The following is a 17729-nucleotide window of genomic DNA, read 5'->3' as shown; positions in this document are numbered from 1 at the left end:
TTGGGGAGCTTTGATATATTGATATAATAATTTGAAAATAAATAAATCACAGGGATTACAATAATTGTGACACCCCTGCAGTCAGAGTGAATGAAGCATTTTAACGCGCAACATTTAAATAAAACTGATCATTTAACAATGTTTGAATGTGAAGTTGATGCGTTTGACACACGTGACTTCACAGGGTTTCATTTTAAAGGCAAATTGTGTCGTTTTAACCACAACATAAGAATAAAATGAAAACAGATGCAAGAGTTTTGATATTGTCTGTCTTTCTTTCTCCACATGTTTGGTTGGACTTCTGTGTGGTTTGAGGCTGCAGAGCTAAACCTGGAGCCGTTAATTAGCTCTCTGCTCTTAATTGGGCTGTGGAGGCTGAAGGGAGGGGGAGTTAGGGTGGGGAGGGGAGGAGGGCTCCGTCATCAGAGGACGTGTTTGAGGACCGGAGGATGGGTTTGATCTCACACAAAAGGCGGAGAAAATTACACGTTATCATCTCCTTATTTTTTTAAAGCGATTCTTGACTTTTCACAATAAAAGCAGCAGGAGTTCACCTGCGGAGGATTTCAAATCTACTTTCCTTCTCCTCCATCTTCCTCCTCCTCCTCCTCCTCCTCCTCTTCCTCCTCCTCCTCTTCCTCCTCCTCTTCCTCCTACAGTAACAGCTCACGTTTAGCCTATTGTGAAGTTTTTTTTAAAGCACAAATATGATGTTAAGCTCCTAAATCCTCATGCAAATCAGCCGCTGTGTAATACCCTTAATTGAATACATGCATATTTATCATTCTGTCCGCTATAAGGCCGCTTTATACATTAAACATAGCGGCAGCGGGGATGTCTGCAGGCGTGTGTGAAATATGATATCAGGAGGAGGTGTAGGATGAAGGAGGAATATCACTTTGGATGGAATGTGCGTGAAAGGCCACGCAGACGCTTTATTTATTTTATTTACTATCTTTTAGAAGAAGAAAAAACTGAAGATTTAGAGAAAATTCATGCAAATGTGGGGCCGGATTCCGCAGCGTGTGTAGGAATATGATTAATAATGTGTGCACACACTATCACAGCAGATGAGGAGGAAAGTTAACAAGAGTGCGCGGTGTGTGCACGCAGAGCTGCTGTGCTCCAATATTTAAACCGAGTGTGTTTAAAAAGGTAAAAGAAAAAAAACTGAATTAATCAGCGCCCTCTGCTCTCCATGCGCGTGCGTGTGTGTCACACACACACACACACACACACACACACACACACACACACACACACACACACACACACACATGCACGCGTACATAGGATCAGCCCTTGACTCCCATCTTCAATCATTCAAATCACAGAAAATAAAAGAATAATCTCACGCTAGGTAGTTGACACTTTCTACAGAAATAACACTATTTAAAAATAAAATAAAATGCGTTCAAAAAGTTGTTGCTGATCTGCACAATTCAATGCATGTCAAGGTAAACTTTTGCCACAATGTATTTATTTATTTTCACAGCAGTGCAAACAAACACATATTAGAAATAGCTTTAAATAAATATATTATTATAATAATAATAATAATAATAATAATAATAATAATAATAATAATAATAATAATAATAATAATAATAATAATAAATAAATGGTGGTGGCAGTAAGGACTGTAGCTTTGTGCTTTACAATGCATATTGAAATGTATTATTTAATTTGTGTCCCCCTGAGATTAACTGAATTAAGCTCTGTCCCCCATTACCCACACTACAACCACAGTGAATGACAGAATAAAAAAAAGAAAGAATGAATAAATGAATAAATTCATTCAAGATAAATATGGACAAGCAACTAAATATAGATAAATAGAAGAGGCGTCGAATACACTCCACGTTTTTTATTTTTTCCTTCTTATTTATCTTCATTCATTCATTCATTCATTCATTCATGTAATTTTTTGTATTCTTTACATGCCACCATCATATACAGGGATCATAATACTGTGCGTGCATGTGTGTCAGTGTGTGAGTGATGTGGAGTAGTGCTAAATGCTAATGACTAGAGATCAAAGAGGGCAGATATTCACATTGAGTCCGAATAGGTTCATTAATATATTTAATCATATTATTATTATTATTATTATTATTATTAATAATAATAATAATAATAATAATAATAATAATAATAATAATAATAATAATATGTTTTTATTTTATTTTTTTTCATGGAAAAAAGAGCAGAGAAATTGTATCATTATTATAGCTTCTCTTCTCCATAAAAAACACAAAAACCAGTAACCTAACCAGTGCGTGTGCACGTGTGTGTGTGTGTGTGTCCTGTAATGATTTGTCGCGCCGCGTCCATCAATTACACAAATCTGCATTTCTCACACAAACACCGTCCGTTTCATCTCTCCCTGTTCCGTTTATGTTCCGCATAAAGGTGTGCGCGCGTGCTCGCACTAGCGCGCGTGTGCGAGCTGCCGCTTTAATTAAGAAGAAGGAACAAAAGCGGAGGAGACGACTGAACACATGAAAGCGTCATGTGATCACAGGAGGTTGAGATCACGTGGAACCAAGCACAGACCAGACAGAGGTACGCATGCGCGGGAGATGACGCACACCTGAGCTCACTCACCTGTCTGTTCCTACAGGTCCAACGCGCACACACACACGCACGGAACTCAAAAGGATTCATATGCTCGTTATTTTATGTCATTAAATGAATTTACTTTGTGGAGTTTGTTAAAATAAAAAAAAATAAAAAAACATAAACACAAACACAAAAGTCATTGATTTTCATTTAAAGGCCATGTTAAAAACAACCAGGTTTACTGAGTCCAGCGTCTTTTTTTGGTCAAGTCTCGCCACAAGTTCTGAATCGAACTGACGTGAGAACTCTGAAGCTGACATCAATGACCTTGAACCATGTCATTCATGACCTTGGCCTCCTGTTGGATCTTTTGCCTGTCGGTCGATCCCAGCTGGAGTTTCCTCCACGTTTGAACCAAAGATACGGTTTCCTCAGCCTTTAATGAGGTTCCCTGTGCCACTGGAAGAGACGCATCCCCATGGCATGATACTACCACCACCATGCCTGACAGTAGGCCCAGTGTTTTTCAGTTCTTTTTTTCTTGTAATTCCCTGCCCAGGCCTTTGCCAGGCCACTGTAGTAAACATGTTGCCAGGTTGGTGCCTGGATGCTTGGTGATGCAGTAAATGTGGCGCTGAAACGTGTGTTTTGATTGACAGATAATCTGGAGCTAAGTGAGACATGTCTTTAAATTACATGGTGACTAAGTGATGGAAACGTTGCTCTCCTCTTTCCTCGTAGCCAACATATTGCAGTCGTCCCTGCTTTAATGGAGGAAGCATATGTTGGTGCTGGAGAATGACAGAAAAAGGCAGGATGTGCTATATTTGGCTCCGAGGTGGAAACGATGTATTCCAAGGATTCAGCACTGCTAGTGTGAGGATCAAACGCTTCATTTGGAGTCGATCTGATATAAGAACACTGTAATACCTTCATATACGGTACAAACTGCAACAAATGTCAAATATCTCAAGATGTAACATTTGTCATCTCAGCTAAAGCAGATTCATTATTATTCTGGGATAGAATTTATTGAGAAACACAAAACTTTTCATTGAATTCCTTTCCTTTTTCAGTCAAATCTTTAACTACATAATATTTATGTTTGGAGTTTCCATTTGCATGTCTAACAAATTATTATTGTTATTATTATTATTATTATTATTATTATTATTATTATTATTATTATTATTATTATTATTATTGTTATTAATGCATTTTTAAAGAAAAAAGAAAAACTTTGATTTTCCCTCAGTTTTGACTTCAACATCTAAATGATCATAAGATTGTAAATAATATTTGTATCTCTCTTTGTAAGAAATGACAAAGTGATAATCTAGAAACAAACCCTGTAAAGACTTTATTACATTTGTGCAGCATTTCTTAATTCCAAGTGAGACAAATGTATCAATAGCTGCATTTCCATTACCGTTGGAAATGAGCAAAAATCTAAATAGCGCAATAAAAACTGGCAATGAAAACAATTGAATTTCGAAAAAACACATATTGCTATAAAGTTTTTATGCTTTCATGAGGAGGAATTTCAGACGTTTCGATATTGAAGCGTCGCAAAAGTGCAATGGAAACACTTTTTCCGCAAATACACGTCACAGGACGTGACGTACTTGGTCACATGATCATTTCTCTCAACAAAACATGTCGCGGTGTGTGTAGACAGAAGAGGAGACGGGGACATTTCTTAGCGTTATACCTAAAAACGATTAGTGTCACATTAGGCGTGAAACAACAAAGGAAAATAGAGTGTTATAACGAGGTTTGGAGCGTCTGTCTTCTTGCAGCGACGTCTAGCGGGTTGAGATTTCACAGGAGAAACGAGGCTCCTGCCCAAAACAACCTTCACTAGAAACACGTTCAAAATGCAATTATACTTTGTCGCCATTTAGAAATATTGCTTTTATTTTGCGAAAATCTGTAATGGAACCCCAGCAACTATAGAACTGGTTTCTCTTTTAGCAGAGGTATAAATAGAGGCTGTGAGCACGTCCTCTCTCTCTTTCATCCACCAGGGGGCGTCAGAGTGACTGCAACGCATCGTCCTCCACAGTTGTGCGAAACCTCCACACCTGCTACGCCATGTTGTTTTGTTTTGCTTCACAATTAGGTTAACATTTATATCAGAACAAGAATTATCGTGCACCCTAAAAAAATTAAAGCTTACAAAATATAGACAGTATATACTGCTTTCTGTTGGCATTCTTACTTTCAGGCAAAACAAACACAAAAAATTACTACGAAAACACACAACACACACAAAATGTCAAGACAATGCACAAAATTGTCACAAAAAATTTCATTTCCTGCATATTCACTGTTGTTGGATAGCCCATCAGAGACTAAACCAACACGAATGATTCTACAATATAAACATTATCTACTGCCACCTGTAGCTTTGGAGGACTGATGAATTTATTCCATTAACATAGGCTAGAAGGCAAAAACCTGAAAATGTGGAAATTCTGCTGTTTTAAATGGGAAAAAAATGAACAGAACTGTTAAATTTATGTTGTAAAAACCAACAGATGGGTAGACAAATAAAGTCTGTTTATTTGACTTACAAAGCACTGAAAGCTCACACCTTCCTGGGGGTATTTCATCATGCCCAGCTCAGGGTTAAAGGTCCCATATCATGCTATTTTTCACCCATCACCATTTGTTCTAAGAACGCCAAAAACATAGTATTTGAGGTTTATTTCTCCAAACTCACCTATTTCCCAAAGTTTTAGCCTCTGAAAAGTCACTTTCTGTGCAAATCTACACAAACAGGCTGATTTGCGGCCTACTTATGCATATTAATGAGGGGTGTGTCTATAGACGGGACACTGACTTCCTCCTCCCCACACAGTGACGTAGGGCCAGAGGACGGCCCGCCCTCCTCCCACTCACTCCGTAACCGAGCTCATGCTGCTTTATAAACACAAGACAGAGTTGGGGCGGGGGCATTTGCCGGTACATACATAGACTGTAGAAAATACATACATAGCACTGTGAGAATGCTCACCTTTGTGGGCGTGTCTGTTTATATGTCAATGACAGCAGAGAGCTTCCTGGAGGCGCGGCTTCTCCAGCTGAGTGCCGCGTCAGATTCGTCATCAAAGTGGGAACGTGTCATCAAATTAGAGCGAGGTGTTGGGGCTCACCCTGCAGTAAGAAAGGATCAAATCACCCTCTAACTAACGATTGATGGAATCAATGAAAAAAACACTTTGGGCATGTGTATGAAGCCCAAATAGTACTTTTATTATGTTTAAAGCACAGAAAAGTTGATTTAGCTTAACATGGGCCCTTTAAGTCCAAGTTTAATCTGAGAGTCTGGCTCCGTTAAGCCAGGTTCTAACTGGAACTACGGTTTCATCAACGAGAAAACACCTTGGTTACCATAGTAATACAGTCTGTTGGGCAAACCTGCTGCTGACCAGGTTAAAGCAGCAGGCTTGGCTTAAGCTGCAGACACACTCTCATGAAACCACATCATCTTGAAAAGAAGTCATTTAGTGATGCTTTAAAACACTCAATAAAGATCTACAAAAGGAAAAATGGGTCAAAAAGTAATGTGTACCGTAGTTTTTATTAGATGATCACAGTCTCCATGTGTTTACACCAGGGGTGCCCAATCCTGGTCCTCAAGAGCCCCTATCCAGCATGTTTTAGACGTTTCCCTCTTCCAACACACCTGATTCAAATGATTAACTCACCATCAAGCTCTGCAGATGCCTGGTAACGATCCTGGTCATTTCAATCAGGTGTGTTGGAACAGGGAAACATTTAAAACATGCTGGATAGGGGCTCTTGAGGGATCGGGCACCCCTGCTTTAAACCATCAGTAATAATATGTCCTTTTAAGGATATGTGCATATCTATCGCCTCCGTTTACTGCACCATGTGTCCATTCATTGATCAGAGATTAAAAACGAGAAAGCTGTGGAAATACAGAGAGGGAGGGGCTTCAGGGACAGAGTACTAAGGCTCCCCAATGACAAAGATACGCTATTTCTTATAGGGTGGTGCTCGCAGTGCACACACCTCCCGTGCGCTGTGCACCTGCACCAGGAGTTGCTCCCTCTGTTCATTTGAATTTATTGTTGAGTGCTGAGTTCTACAAACTATTCATCAAACACAAGTCTCATAAATTACATATTATTTAATTGTGATTACAGCATCTCTTTTATTAAATGCTGACAGGTGTTCAATAAAACTGATCAAACTCACATGATCAGTGTGTGATCACATGCTTCAGTTGTTTTCTATGATAAATTGACTAAATAACACCATGTTTAACCCTTTACTACTTTTAAAATGTCTTGAACTTCATAAATGTGTCAGTCCTTTAACTATTCTCACTGCTCAGTAACAGATGACATCACATCCTGTTGGTCTCAGCATTGGTTTCTATTGGCTGCTTATTCATCGTAAAAGCTGCAGCGCATGCACCCTCACGTCTCTAATCATTAAATCTGTGATCGATCTCATGGGTCTTATGAGGACATGCGCTTAAGCTAAACACTGTAGGCTGGCTTGGCTCAGCTGGGGAGCTCCAAGCTGAGAAGAGTTTGATGGAATGGTTAAAGCCAGAGTGGTCACGGACGACTTGGCTAAACCAGATTTAAACCTTAGGCCTGGTTCTACTGAGAACACTTTGATGAAATACCCCCTGGTTTTTATTCCCAACACCTTGCACATATGTTTGGAGCAGAAATGAACATTAATGGATACAAAATAAACACAGGGCTCTAAGCTGCATTAATCATTCATTCATTTATTTACTCCTCCTAGTTATTGATTTTATCTACAGTTTAAAGTCATCATGTAACAATGCGTAGTTGAAACTCTCTCATTAATATATTCTATAATAAACAATAACAAATGAATAAATAAATACAAATCTAAAGGAAAACAAATACACAAAATTACTCCAAAAACACACAAATCCACCAAATATTATCAAACGTGCACAAAATGAGAGAGAAATACATTAAATTACTCCATAAATGCATAAAACGACTTCAAAAATACACAAAATGACTCCAAAAACACACCAAATGTCATCAAACTTGCACAATTAAATTATAAATAAATAAAAATCTAAAGGAAAATAAATCAAACTATTTCAACCAAAGAAGCAAAATTAAATTCATTATAAAAAGAAAGAAAAGGTACGCTAGAAACAAGAAGAATTTGATATAAGAAATAGGTTATAATGGTGTTTAAAGTTGGTTAGCCCTTACTTTTCTCAGCATTTATTAAAACGCTGCTGTGATGCCGGCAACGCTGCATTAAATAAAAAACAATAATAATATGAAAAACAATAAACAATAAAAAACTACTGACTGATAGTTTTGATGTTATGTCGCTGAAACGCTTCAGACGTTTCCAAACGTTTCAGAGTCGTGGATGTTTGTTCTGTCCAAAGACAGACTGCTGAGTCACTGTGATGGTTTGGGTTAGATGCTGAGAAAAGTAAGGACTGACTTCAAACTTTAGAAATACACAAAGCACTACACAACATGACTCCAAAAACACAGAAATGTGTGCGTATCTGTTTGATATAAAGGTCACTTGTTGTTTTGGGGCTAAACCATTGGAATGAGGCAGTGCTCCATGACGTCCTGAAAAAGTCTAATGATTAGTTTTTAATGTGATCGGCTGGTAGATCCATAATTAGCGTGTGTTGCTGGTTTTTTTGTGCGACACTGGCTGAGCTCTGCTACCTGTCAATCAGCCTCGCAGCGGCAGCGTCACAAAAGCAGCTCATTCTGCCACAGGAGCCCCTCTTTGGAGAGCAATTCTAAAACTTACATGCCTCTTATTTGTCGGGTCAAAGGTTAAATTGCTGACCCTCCCTCTCGCTCTCCCCGCTGTGGCCGGGCTGTGCTGGGACTCTTATATTTATATGGATTAGAGGCCTTTCACGCTGAAGAAAGAAGCTGGTTCACAGTCAAAGCCCGAGGAGCAGTCCATGCTGCCCGAGTGGCCACATTATTCACCGGCAGACAATGACCATATTGTAGTTACGTGGAAAAGGGAGGGGTGGTGGGGGGCGCTCTCCCCTTCGCCATGGCAAAGTCCTACACTTGTGCCACGGAGAGGGAGAGGGAGGGGCGAGGGAGGGTGAGCCCCATCCGCTTTTTCAAGCAGAGCAAACAAAGCCGGCCCACTGTGAACAAGATGAAGATGTCAAAAGCTTTTAGGCAGGCGGGGGGCGGAGGTGGGGGGGGGGGAGGTGGGTTAGGGAATAAACCAACAAAACAAGTGAAAAGGTCTTTTCTCCCATGGATAAATCCTACTAAGACTACATTTCCACATCAGATTTACTCTCTCCTCTAACATCCTCAAACCCCCCCCCCCCCACCACCACCACCACCACCACTCTGCCAAACCAAAGCACCAGGAGGAAGTTTGACTTCAGGGAAACCGGCTTTACCTCCACCTCTAATCAATCCTGTAAAATGATTCGTTTCCCAGTCTGAGGATGAAAAATGATTTTCAGAGAAAAACCATCCGTGCGGTGTTAGTTAAGGAGTTGCTCAGTGTCATCAGTGTTCACTGAGCTAACAGTGCTGATCTCATCTCATAGGATGGGATAATGAGAAGCTTTCAGTTCAAACATCAGCAGCCAATGGAATGTTATCAGCAACTTCACCTATAATTCAAAACTATGTCAGGTTCTAACGTTCTATTTAAATGGTATTTAGAATAGTTACAATTATTATTCTATCTTCATTCATTTATTTAATGAAGTACACAAAATGACTCCATAAACACACAAAATGACCCCAGACACTCAAAACCACAACAAAAATCAACCAAATTTCATCAAACTTGAGCAAAATAAGAATTACACAAAATGACTCCCAAAACACACAAAACAACAACAAAAATTCACCAAATTTCATCAAACTTGCACAAACTGAGAGAGAAATACATAAAATGACAGGAAGGAGTAAACAGGTGTAAGTGGAATAAGTTGGTGCGTTTAAGCGCTGCGTGAGAAAAAAATTTAATACATAAGTCTAATCTTTAAATGCATGTCAACAGATTAACTCGACTATAGCTGGATGAACTCACTCAGATATTGTACGGCAGCGATGGACAGCTTTGATCATTGATTTTTTACCTGTCCTCTGAGTTTTGGAGTAAATTTGTGCATTTTTGTCATCTTTTTGTGCCAAAATTTCGCGTGTTTTTTTTTCCCCAGTAATTTTATCTATTTTTGCTGATTTTTAATGTTTTTATTGTCATTTTGTGCATTAGGAGCATCACAAAGTTGAGGGTCGCATGTGTCCCCGGGTTGCCAGTTGCCCATATCTGATGTAGGGCCTCCAATTTTCCTTGATCGTGGAAAACAGACAGAAAATAGGGAATTCTTGCCCTGAAATTGAAATCACATGCATGTTTTAGGAAAATATCACGCATGCAATTTCGTTTGGTAAACGGGTAGACAGAGAAACGGAAATGTCAATTCTCATGCAAAACTTGAGGCAATATGATGGACTTCATCTTCTAAAATGGAAATTTGACATGAACTAAACCCTCACACGCATGTTTGAGGACAATATCACACATACTTTTTTTTACTGTAAAATGGGTGGGCTAATGGTAGCTTTAGCACGTGTAGCTAACAGCAGGCTGTTAAATCTTGTGTGATGTCATTGTGTGCTTGTTTAAGTGCATTTCTGCTGTGTATGAATAGGAAATTCATGACAATAGTTCATTCCATTAACTATATTAAGCATGTGTGGAACAAATTAAGGAAGTTTAATAACCTGTAATGAATCTGATTAGAAAATTACGAAGGAGAACGAAAACAAAATGTGTAAACTGGCACGGGGTTTGTTAAACTGAAATGGAAACGGAGGAACATTGACACAGAAAATTAGAAGCTCGGTAGAATTCAGTAAGTTTTTCTACCACGATCGTCCCTAGAAACAGAAGATTTACGCGACAAGCCGAAGATGCATTTTTGAACTGACGAGAAAACCGATGTAACTCCGGATTTCCACTGGATGCATAACTGCTCCGTAATGTCTCCGTTGCGTAAATGCAACGCAATCTGCAGTATACGGCAATCCCCACCGCCACCGTCTGTGATGCATAATTGTTGCAGTGAGGACTTAGGAGATCCCGCTAATTCACGAGAGTTGTAGTGAATACAAAGAGAATTACAAAGCCATACAAACAGTTGTGTCTTTGGAGAGGAGCAGAAGTAAACCCGCTCAGTCCCTGTAGGTCTTGCACTTTTGTGGAGATTAATGCAATTCAACCATGGATAAGGTCAATATTTATATGTGAAATACAATCCACTGCCGCCCTGTCCAGGGTGTAGCCCTGGCTAGCGCCTAAAGAAAGATGGTAATAGGCAACAGCAGACCCCCGCCACCCTGAAAAAGGATGGAAATATGATCTGCCTTGAACACTGAGTATTTTATTTTGAAAATAGACTGGATATTTTATTATGTGTCTGTTACACACCCCAAGGAACATAGCATCAACCATCCTCTTTATCTTCCTCTTTGACTCAACTGGAGCGACATCCACAACACACTATTGTAAAGGAAACAGTGGAGTTTGTCAAGAGTTGGAGCTTACAATGTGAACGCCCTGAGTGATATTTTTGCTTGAAAAAGGAAAGAAAGCTACATTTAAAGACGCTTTTTGTCCTTGATTCTCAGGAGGACATGCACATGTTTACTGTGGCAGCGTAACGTCTCACAGGACAGAAGGCCGCGGCACCGAGGGGTGAATGACATGAAGAGGCCTGAAACGCAGCCACGGCCTTTTCACATGCTAATCACTGACTCTGATTAACTCCCTGTGAGTTCATCGTTTCTCCGTTAACAAAGATTGAGCCTCCTTTGAGCCAAGCCGTACATTAAGTGGGCACAAACAGAGCCGTGGCCAACTTTACTGTAAAGCCCCCTCGGGACATAATGCCACCACTGCCGTGTCGTCGAAGCTAATCTGCAGCGCTGGGCTACGAGGGAAAGGAAGGACAAAAGAAGGTGTGTGAATCTGTCCCAGCAGTTAAAGCTCCTGCGAGCGAACGCAGAGAATGACTTGAGACAGTGAGGAGCTGAGAGCGCCGAGCGGCCCATGAATGACAATGAGCGTCCTTCTGCTTCACAGCTCGGCCTGTGTTTGCTTTTCCTGGACGATGCCGTGTCGGGTCGCCGAGGTTAAGTTTGTCAAAGCAACAGGAATGTGATTAAAGTTACATTAGAGACACACTCCGTACTGAAGATGTTTCACGACAGGGATAGGCATACACAAAATCACTCAAAAAATGCACCGAGTGACGGATAATACAAGAAAATTAGCCCACAAAAATACACACAATGACTCCAAACGCACACCCACAAAAACACGTAAAATTGGCAACGGACATACACAAAAAGAAAAATTTAGAAAATGACAGCAAAAAAATGCACAAATTGATTCCAGACACACGGAAGAACAACAAAAATCCGCAGAATGTCAACAAACTTACACAGAATCACAGAAAAATACATGAAAAGACTAAAAAAAACCATACAAAACAATAACAATTAAACAGAAATTGAATCCAGACACACAAAACAGAAACAAAAATATAAAACAAATTTACAGACATCTCCAAAAAATGCACAAAAAAACAACAAATATACATTGAAAAAATATAAATGCAACACTTGTGTTTTTGCTCCCATCAGCTGAACTGAAAGATCACAAACATTTTCTATGTACACAAAATACCTAGTTCTCTCAAATATTGTTCACAAATCTGTCTAAATCTGTGTAATTGAGCACTTCTCCTTTGCAGAGATAATCCATCCCACCATCACAGGTGTGGCATATCAAGATAATGATTAGACAGCATGATTATTGCACAGGTGTGCCTCAAGGTGGCCACAATAAAAGGCCACCCTGAAATGTGCACTTTTGCTTTATTGGGGGGTCTGGAGGGGATCAGAAAACCAGTCAGTATCTGGTGTGACATACGCAGAGTTTACCCCCCCCCATGATCAAAAGTTTAAATTTTTTTCTTAAATTCATTCGAAAAAATAAATTTCTTAATATATTGTAGATAATATACACATATGTTAAGTGCCAGTGACTAGGAAATGATAAAAATAGAGATATAAAAATTAAAGGTTTCCAAAACAAAACGTTTAAAAAGTAAAAGGCTTTAAAGGAGACATATCATGCTTTTAAATCCTTCCTTTTTTACATATAAATCATACAGTTGTGGTCCATATAAAGTGGAACTGCAATGCTTGGGTCTGAATTCCTCATTATTATAGCTCCACCCCTTTTCTACCCCTTTTCTGATGTGCTTCTGAAAGCAACTCGTTTTGGTGCGGCCTCTTTAAATGCAAATGAGACACTCCATACCCCGCCCACTCTCCAGGTTGCAGAGGTGACACTCGGTTCAACTCCACCCTGTTCGGACCCGGCGGAGCGAGATGAAAATGACGATGATGAACTTGCAGAACCCTAACAAGTGAGCTAACACAAGCACCGAGCTAATGCTAGCGCCAAGCTAACGTCACGAAATGCATTTTAATACAGTCTTTTCAAAGACAAAAACGGCAAAATGAAATGACTAATGAAAACTTTAGACTTAAATTAAATCACGTAGGCCATATCATCAAGGATCTAAAACGAGCACACAGCGCTAACATATGAAGACGGTGCAACTGCTAATGCTAACAAAACAATGACAGGGACGTCTTATCATCACACTTTTTAGCGTTATTTACAGCTTACCGAAGTGCTCTGTTCGTCGTCTCCAAAGATAGAAGGAATTGAACCCTCAATCAGACAAAGTCTTTTGGCAAATCCTTCTTTATACTGGTGGAGGTTGCAGAAGCAGTCATCATTGAAGTGCTTCGCGCACACAAAAATGACCTTACCCACAGATGTGGGTACATTTCAGTGAAAAATAAAACTCAACCAGGCACTTTGAAAAGGTTCTGATGCTGGGAGACGTTGTAATGAAGCGTGTGGGTTACTACATCCAACAACCGAACATTTTTACTTATCCTCTCGTAACTTCCGCATCCTTGAGCTTGGACTACAAAATAAGAGCGAGAAATAAAAATGGCGGATTGCTCGAAGTGTTGGGCCTGGAGTCGATGTACTAATTTGGCAGTTCCGCTGCAAATACTGTGATGTAATAGTTCAAAAAACGTAATAGAGACTAGAAAAATCAAAACAGATTGAAAAATATGAGCAAAACAGAATATAAAGATATCAACGGAGCACCTGAAGAGACTAATGTGAACTTTTCTGTACTTCTAAACACTCTAAATATACAACAAAATACATTTAAGGGCTAAAAAAGTGGATAGTTAACATGATATGTCCCCTTTGAAGGACCAGCAGCAGATGACATTTGACCCTCCTGCTTCCCGTAGCAGCTCAGGGCTTTGTTTGTTTACAACATGGTGGACACCACGGGTGATCTGTAGACCCTTAAGTCTGTGGTTTGTAGTGATACACCGAGAAAACAAGTGGCTGGAACGGAGAACAAGCAAACCCTGCACTCAGAGCCCACTTATCTGGATATAAAGCGGTGGATATTAAGGGCCTGTACTATGAAACTGGATTTCCTCTTATCGCGCCAACTTCCGGGATTTACTCGGTGTGCCCTGTACTACGACGCTGGCTAACATCAATTGTTAGAAGATCCTGATTGGTGTGCGGATTTGACAGCTGTGCTTAGAAAAGAAAGATTAATGAATAAATGCAATCCTTTCATTTACTGCTACTGAAGAATGTGTCGGACACTCTTCGTATCACGGACAAATCAAGTCATTCATTCTTTCATACATATACACAGCTATAGTGACGCTGACAGCATCAGCAGGAACATACTACCACGAAACAATGCGCTCTCATCCCAGTGTGTGTGTTTGCTTATTATCCCAGAGATTTATATTGTATAATCTCACACTTTAACAGTGTCAGCAGCTTCCTGCCTGTGTTCATTCCTTCCTGCTTTTTCTGCAGCAACAGTGTTGTTATTGGTCTGAATTTAATAAATGTTTCAATTGTGACGTAAATTGCTATACACAGTTTCTCCGTGATTGTGGTTGGTCTGACGCTGCAATCTCTATTGCAGTAAACATATTGAAGTGAAGGGGGTGAACGTATTTATATCCTTCTTCAAAGAACAGGGGATCTCTGATGGAGAATGTTTGGTTAGGTGAAGCCCGCTAACAGAGAGATATCCCCGATATACTTATCCAGCTTCGGAATACTGGCCCAAAATGACAGAGTAGCACACAAATCGACAAGAGAAATGCACAATAAGAAAGTAAAATACAAAATATTACTCCGAACATACAAAATGACGACAAAAATACACAAAATAACTTCAAAAACAAACAAAACAAGAAGTAACTCCAGACACATAAACAAGCATACATCAAATGTCAGCAAACTTAAACAAAAGTAGAGAAAAACGCACAAAACCAACCCCCAAACTCAGACAAAAAAAACACAATACGGAACTCACACACACTGACCATAATGCTGACATGAACGTTGATCATGTGACTCTTGGATCAGATACAATCACGTTTGTGGCCGTGCTGTGATGACAGCTGCACATTTCTGTTATACATTTATAGCTGTCCCTTGCTATGAAGAGATTCACCTTTCACGGCCTCGGTGTTTCGCGGATTTTTTTTACAGTTCAATTTTGTATGCATTTTTTTACAGCGTATGAACGCGCATTGTGTTCTGCGTCCTGATTGGCTAATACTGCGTTCACCCACCAGCAACACATTCAAATCGGTGAGTTTCACTGCCTGCTGAAGCGAGGAGCTGTGCTCCTTTTCCTCCTCTCATAAACATAAACCACCAGTGAAAAAAGCCGGTGTGATTAGTGGCTAATGCTATCCTAGCTCAATGCTAGAGAGAGAACTTTTACCTGCTACTACCACCTCCTCGTTGATTCTCCTCCTCCTTTCGCCTTTTGCGCATTATTTTTAGAACGTAACCCCCGCGATAAACGAGGGACTACTGTATACGTTGACACTGTATTTTATGTTAAAACAATTTATATCCAGAACTTTTGTTCTGAAAGGTTTCGACCAGGCGTGAAATAAGATGAAGGGAATAAATGAGTAAAATAAAAACGATTGTAGGGGATGATGGGAGTCCTTTTGTCTTTTATCAGTTGGAATGTAAACTTTCTATATGTTTGTGATGGGAGGGGCCGAGAGCTGCTGCTTCTGCTAAGTGGTTGCATGATTCGTGGGACTCGCACGATGCACTGTGGGACGATACGACGCAGCAGCATAAAGCGCAGATAGATTGCATGAATGTGCCTTTTGCCGTGGCACTGCTAACCCTGCGCAGCGGCAGCCAGCGCTGTGTGAAAGCAGGAGAATAGCCTTTGTCAAGGTGTACTCGCTTCAATTCTCACCCATCTCCCCTGGCACCAGGGTGTCAAATTATCTGCTCTAGAGGACTCCACATTCACATTTTGTACAAGGCCCAGGTTATTAGGCAAACAGGCTGTGCACATGTCCCCCGCTATGACACTTTTCACAGTCAAGGATTTCGACCTTTATTTCCAGGCTCGCGGCGCCCGTACTCCCCTTCGCACCCACGCACGCGCAGCCCTTGCCATCCTGCTTGCTCTGCCTCTAACTAGGCGAGAGCCTCTGAATGTGTGGAGGGTGTGATCACAGCAGACTCCACATCCCGACCTCTCCTCCTGCAGCTTTATTTATAGTTCCCGTGCTTCTGATTGCTGTTTGTTCACGGAGACAGTACCAATGTGAGCTTGTGCCTTTGTGCGAAAAAAAAAAACTGCTTTTTGTTCCTGAGACAAAAAGAAGCCTGATGAAAAGAAACATCAAAGTGCATCGCCCCAGCACATGGGTCCAAAGTTATTCTGTCGTTTTTGTCCCTCCCCGACATCAATTAGTGCGACTTTGACCACATGTTTGATGCCTGAGCATCGGATCCCAAGGACGATGCGGCTAAAAGTCAATAAACACTAATTTCTTGGATGATTTTACTGATCATTTTGAAGTTATTTTGTGTATTTTTTGTTGACATACATACATACATATCATTCTTTATATTTATTTTGTTATTCCGTATAATTTTCTTAGTTTTTTTTATGTGTAGTTTATTTGTCATTGAATGTCTTTTCTGAGTCAGTTTGTGTAGTTTTATTGCTAGTCGATATAATTTCCTATCATTGTATTAATCATATTCATCATAGTGTTTTTTGTTACAGTTTATGATTAATTTTTGCATATTTGATGTCATTTTGTGTGTTTTTGTGGCCTGGTGTGTGTTTTTGTAGACATATTGTGTACACCAATTCATTTCCTTTGTTATTTTGTATAATTTTCTTAGTTTTTGTGTATGTGTGTGTTTGTGGAATTTTATTGCTGCTCCGTATTTCCTGTCGTGTTTATTTGCTATATTCGTTACACATTTTTTGCAATTTCTGATTCATTTTTGTGCATATTTCTTGTCATTTTGTGTATTTTCTGTTGTCTTTTTGTATGTTTTTGCAGTTATCAATGTATTTTTTTTTACTGCAATTTTGAGTCTTATTTTCATCTTGTGTTTTTTTTAAGCTATTAAATCATTTTGTGTATTTTTGTTTGCCATTTCATTTTTTTTTTTTTTTTTTTTTTTTTTTGTCATTTTGTGTGGATTTTAAGTTTTTGTTTATTAACCTGTGGCCCATGTCTGATCTCCAGGACGTGTATCTTACAAGTGTGTACTGTCTTTGGTCTTTTAAGGAAGGAAGTGATGTAGTTGTGTAGGGAGCGATCTTGAGCTTAAAGCTTATTCTTCTTCTACTACTGTTCATTCTAAGAGTGAGGACATCAGCTACAGTGAGACGTTAAAAAACGTTTTCAATATCCATTTAATCAAACAGTGAATTGGCTCCTGTGTTTTGTATTTCCCTTGTCATTTAGTACATTTTTGATGTAATTTTGTTGTTTTGTGAGTTATTTTGTTTGTCAATTTCTTTTGTTTTTCTTAATGTTAAGTGTGTTTTTGGCATTTTGTGTATTTGCTGTCAATTAATAAGTAATTTTGTGTTATTTTTTACTTAATTTGTGTATTTTTTTATGTCATTTTGTGGTGTTTTTCCCAGTTATTTTATTGGTTTTCATGTCATCTTGTAGGCC

This window comes from Gouania willdenowi, chromosome 9 (genome assembly GCF_900634775.1).
Source record: "Gouania willdenowi chromosome 9, fGouWil2.1, whole genome shotgun sequence".
Classification (NCBI taxonomy): Eukaryota; Metazoa; Chordata; class Actinopteri; order Blenniiformes; family Gobiesocidae; genus Gouania; species Gouania willdenowi.
Note: the sequence above shows the minus strand (reverse complement) of the source record.